General features: G+C 32.6%; 1 protein-coding gene across 4 annotated transcripts in view; it reads left to right on the top strand.

Annotated features, from left to right (window-relative positions):
- The first annotated feature begins 960 nt into the window (after positions 1-960).
- Positions 961-6,000, top strand: part of LOC135126941 (pituitary homeobox homolog Ptx1) — an 87,861-nt gene continuing 82,821 nt past the window's right edge. The window contains exon 1 of one of the 4 annotated variants that reach the window (XM_064053183.1): positions 961-1,086. The gene's annotated coding sequence lies outside the window, so the exon portion shown is untranslated. Of the gene's footprint in view, positions 1,087-3,150; positions 3,531-6,000 lie in introns of those variants that run through there. The other 3 variants (XM_064053185.1, XM_064053181.1, XM_064053184.1) reach the window with 3 other exon arrangements.

The raw sequence follows: 6,000 nt of genomic DNA, 5'->3' as shown, positions 1-6,000 counted from the left end.
GGCCATCTCATGATAAGTACATACCTAGGTAGCCCACTTGTGCCAAATATGTCAGTTAATTTTTACTCCACGATATTTTTGTAATACGATATCCTTTATTAGAACCTACTAATTGCACAAATAAAACGACACATAATTTTATTTCTTATTTAGAAAATTTTACGGTAGGTATTTGAAACTACCAACAACTGTCAAACTTTTTAAGACTGCGAACAGGGTTGCCTAAAATTAGTATTTTTTGTCAGTAACGTTAAAGTTGAACTTAGGTGTTTAGTTAATACAAATTAAAAAAGAAAAATACAATCACAGTGCGGTAATTAAAAAAAAAAGATACTTCACTGCTGTGATTATTTCATAATATTATTCACTTAAGAAATATTCATTTCGCCTGAAATATCAAACTTTAAGGAACAACGAAAACACATTCACTCAGAAAAATGTCGCCCTACTATATGACTGATAAGGACTTAAGGATACATGGCATCACTTCACCATGGTTTCTTATGGAGATGCAAATAGTTGAATTTCTTGTGCATTTTACCGTAGCAGCGCCCTTAAGAAACTCAGGTCTAATTGGTAACATGTGTAAGGTGTAGCTGACCCTGAAAGGGTGGACCACTTCATAGCATTATTTCAATGGAGAAAGCTTGGGTTTTTTCTGACAGATAAAGAGCAAACACTGCCAAATATTGATAACATTTATTGACAACCGTTTTTATGAGCCAAATTTAGGTTAGCATAGAAAAAAATCATTTTAATTCAGTTTTCAATTTTTTTATTAGCCATTTATTTACTTTCTTAATCATCTATATGTATTCGGCACTTCATGCGTCAACCACGCTGTATGTAGCCAGAGCAATATTTATAACAGTACGTGGCTACGTACTGATTACAGTTGATTGATAGGAAATGTTCGTAATTTATTCAATACTCGAAACGATGTGTGCATCAGGTTTCGCTTAGAAGATAGTAGACAATCAGACATCGTTCGAATAAGGAAAAAAAACACGTTTAAAAGTTTAAAGTGAAAAGTGTTAGATACGTTGTGAAAATTTATGTGAAGTTGTTTCCGCAACACATTCACAGGTAAGATATGTTTATGCATTATGTCATGTCGAGCGCTATAATAAAAAAAGAGCAACCCGTTGTTCTAATTTCTTTGTATTTATTGTATTACTTAACGTAAGCTTGTGTTAATTTTTGCATTTTAAGTTAATTTCAACAATTAAACGATTAAAACAAACCTGTGCTCAGTTTAACTTTATTTTGGGTTTAATTTATAAAAGGCAAGTTAAAAAATGTCCATTTAATAAGGCAATTAACTGATCAAGTCATGAAATTTTCTTAATCACGTTCTCAGAGTTAGGTACGGGTTAAAATGTTAGTTAAATATGTATTTAATACGGATTAAGATATTTGATTCAATTTTTATAAACAGGACATTAATGTTTTTTCTCGGTTTCTTTAAATTGAAAAATTTGGAAACAAATAATAACCATGATGACAAATTACTAACAAGGTGCAAGATAATTTAATTTTAAATACTTAGGCGGAAATTGTATATTACCTAACACTCATACTTATACTTAATTTCACGTTTTGTATATACATTATTAATCGATTACTATGTTAAATAACTGTATATAATTTTATTTAAAAAAGCAGTATTTTGCTGATCCCGACGAAAAATTTATGACGTCATTCTCGTTACAAAGAGTGCTGTTTAGTAATGTCACATGAAAAGTCCAGTGAGACATGCTGCTTTATCTGCAGCTAGTAATCTATCCCTATTTTTAGCTTTATCTCCTACTATAGTTATCTTAAAAATTCAGTAAGTTGGTACTGTTAAATATTACTAGGTATGTCTATGAAATTTAAAGTAACTTTAAATCTATCTAGATATATTTGAACGTGACCGTGTTTCCAAAAATTCAGGATAATTACAGGACCAAATTGTTTGAGATTTTCTAACCAACAAACAATAGACAGACGGAAACCAGAAAGGTGTGTTTATTTTTGTATTCTTCAAACTGCAAACGTCAAAAAAACAAGAAATCAGGTATTTGTTAAAATGGTTCTTATTACAATACTTCCCTCAGCTATCATTTGGTGAACTAAAATTTAAAAATAATATTATCGAATTTATAAAGCTAAGGCAACTTAGTCACGTCAAGAAATCAAAAATCAAATACAATCTTTCATTAATGCAACATTAAATGTGAAATAAGGCATTAATTTTTAATATTCTTCATCACTTTTTACAATTAAATAATGATGACAATTAGGAAATGATTTTATTGCAATATAAGTACAACATAAATATTATAAATTCGTCATTACAGTTAAAACACATTAAAAATTTATTTGCTTTTATGTTTCATTAGCGTACTGAAGCAATACATTAAATTTACGTCTCCGTTAATTTTTGTTCGCAGCGTTTTTGTTTCTGAAACCACTTGTAGAATTGTTATGCCTCTTTTTATGTGTCATAAAGTAAAATAAATACAATTTCAATTGTTCTCTCTGTAAACATACAAATATTTATAATAACAACAAAAAATACGGCCTTTAATTACAAAATTAACACATCATTTACCATTTACGTCATTACCAAATTTCGGAATCTTTTATCAGCGAAAACAACATTTGGAAGTCAACGCAGAACTAACCTTTCGCCTTCAATTCACACGTTCCATCCCTCTCAGCCACAATTTCCCCCCCTAACGTCAAAAAAGCGATCATAGAAAACCAACCGCGCATAAATCATGCATAAAATTAAAATTAAGAAATCGTAAATTACGAATAAACAAAAGTAATCCTATATCAATACACATACGAGTCGTTCCAGTGGCCGGAGTGATTGTCTTGACTTAGCGCCTTTTCAAGCTCCGCCCCCTATCAATAACTCCAAAAGGACGGAAAATCGCGCCTGCCGCGCTCTAGACAGAGATCGCCTCTCTGAAAACATGACATATGCACGCATGCTCTTTGAATTACAAGCGGGGGCGTGACCGAGCTTCCAAACTTTCAGTGTCGTTTCAGATAAGAGGCGGAGAGAGACGGCGCTTTAGGCGGTATGGCGAGCCAGAAAAAGACGGCAGACGTGGAAATGCCCGAATATTGCCGATCGGCCTGGCATTCGGCAGAGGTCCACATAGGTAGCCCTATGATGATATATAGAGTAGACGACTTATGGTTAAACCGCGTTGGGAAGTGGCCCAGATTACAGAGACTTTGCAGTATCAAGTCCTAACCCGATATCTGTACGGCCGCTAAGCGCTTAAGACTTTTTAATACTTTCATAGGATTTCGTGAAAACCGCCCTGCATTTGCAGTGGCAGTGATTTGTAAGATATTAACGGCGCGGACAACCGGTTTCATGACAAGGATTTTCGAGTGGATGATCGCGGATTTATTTATGTTTTTCCGGTGTTTTATTGAGATTTTCGTTATCCGGCTAGTGCTACAAGGACTGTGATAGATTTGTGATTCGAGGAGTTTGCTTGGACATCGCACGAGGATTCTAACAGGTGCGTCTGTGATCCTTCTAGGATTTTCCTTGTGGTGGTTACTGTGTATTTTTTTCCTAATAACGGAGAATTACCGGGGTTGCTACTCGTGCCTGAACTGTAAATAGTGCTCCAAATGGCCGCTATAAATTTAGGCCTAATAGCTCTGCTGATAAATTGGCTACTTATCTTATTCACAAAAAAAAAGAAATATTTACAGACCAGTTATGAGGGTTATATCCACATTCTTTCGTCATTATAAATAGTTCGCATTATTTCCCATAAAAATCTGGATGACAACGTTACACATAACGACCGCTGGTACAATAAATGTAATTATTGCTAAGCAGGAACAGTTTCAGTATGTCCACAGTATAATTCTAACATTAGAGACCCACGTATTTCACAACACGTATTTTATAGCTACAGTGAAATTATTTTTGTTTCTACTCCACAAGTATGCTTTTACCTACGTACCTACATTTTTAAACTACGTCGGTTCATTAGCATAACTCAAGTGACGTTAAAAATACGTATTAAATGTGTCTTTCGATAATGACAACCCTAAAATCAGCAAAAGAAGGCCTCAGGTAGCAGTTTTTTCAGGCGATTGTAGCGTACAATTTTCCGACGGATACGTCGTCGCATTCGCATTGTCACATACGCAGGTACGTAATATTTGATTGATGGCCTATTACTTTACAAAAGATGCAGATTTCCGAGCTACTTGTGTGCAAAATTTTTGCATAATCCACAACCAATATGTTTTAGTTTGCCAAAAATGTTCACACGTTTCTAAATATTTCATTTCTATTTTGTCACAATATAGAAATCAAGAGATGATTTATATTGGTTATTTGACAAAATCTTGTGCTATTCGTAAGAGTTTTAGGAGTAATGAACTGTGAACGATGTGATCTGTTTGTTTCAAATTAATGTAGGTGGATTATATGAAAATTCCGTTGTGACCATTTAACAACGCCGCACTCTTGTCATTTTGCGGTGAAGTGTGAAAAAGGGGGACCGAGGTAGTTCTTGTGGGTGAAGAAATTATTTTTCATCGACGGAAAACGCTACTTGATTCGTATAAGTAATCACCAATTTTTGTTTAATGAAAAATGTATAAGAATATCTTTTAGTGACGAAAATTGTGTCATATATAATTTTCATGTTTTTATTATATAAATAGAAGTACCAAAACGGTTTTTAATGGGAAACTTATTTTCTTCACCACTCTTGCCAAATTGTAAGAATGTCGAGTATAAAAAAGTGGGTGTGTTTATCGAGAATACACAAGTAGCCATTCTGTCTTAAAATTGGCTATTAACAACATCAATATATCGAAATTGTTGATATGTACAAATTTTTCTACATTTCATTTAGGTAAATCATGTGGAATGTCGGCATAAAATATTTATACTATCAGCTACAAAGTAATGAAAATAATAGGTACCTATAATTTGAAAGAACAGTAGACAATAAACTTCTAAAACAGTAAGAAAACAAACAAAAAGTTTAACTAAATTAATTATTTTGTTGATACAATCGTTGTAAGTTAAGATAATAAAGATCTTTAAAAGTTTAAGAATTTTTAATAAAAATTAAAAAACCGACTGACATTTATTTGTTTTGATACTTATTTACGAAACCGTAATTATATTGTATACAAGTTAGTGTGTCCATAACGAATGGGACAAACAACAAAATCTAGCAATTCTGGCGATGTTAAAATTTTTTCACTACAAGTGTACGTTTATTTGAAATTTTGAATATTGTTTAGTCATCTACAACAGACGAAAAAAAACAGATATAGAAATATGTAAATTTATATGTTTTATTTGAACCATAAGAAACCCAAAAAGTACCTAATATAAATGACACTTAGATAAGAAAAACGCTGATGGGACAAAATCACTAGACCTCTGACATAACGTAGTGTTAGAAACAAAACATTTTTTTTTTAATAGGAGTTTAGCTTTCCGACGCCAATTTTAAAAGAAAACTTAAAATTTGACCACAATTGTATCACTTTTGTGTGCTCTGCAATTTTCATGTTTTTGCCACTTAAAAAATTATTATTTGTTACAGGTGGCCAAAAATTGTCAAAGTAAAATTAAAAAAGCGATTTTGTCAAGCGTTTGGTTTGCCTAATAAATCAGTTTTGCCGCTAAATGTCAAAATTACAACGTATACTTTGCAATGATTAATTTTAAAGTTTAATTTGTGCATTTTACAAAACTCTCTTTAAACTCTGGTTGTTGTTTTGCATTATTAATGTTCTTTAATTTGCTGTTTAACATATTCATTAATTATTAACAACGTTAATTATTACGGATGTCATAACATCAAGTGGTAATATGTGCTGGAAAATATCTCCAACTTTTGTATTACTTCATCGGTAGGTACAAATTCATCTCATAGTGCGCAGTTGTTTGGTCAGTTTATACGGTGGGTCGTTTCTAAGGAATCGACAGTAAGTGCTGACATCGCG

This window comes from Zophobas morio, unplaced genomic scaffold (assembly GCF_036711695.1).
Source record: "Zophobas morio isolate AGI-343-1 ecotype UQ-CSIRO unplaced genomic scaffold, CSIRO_AGI_Zmor_V1 ptg000011l, whole genome shotgun sequence".
NCBI classification, from domain to species: Eukaryota; Metazoa; Arthropoda; class Insecta; order Coleoptera; family Tenebrionidae; genus Zophobas; species Zophobas morio.
This window is presented reverse-complemented; position numbering and strand designations above follow the sequence as displayed.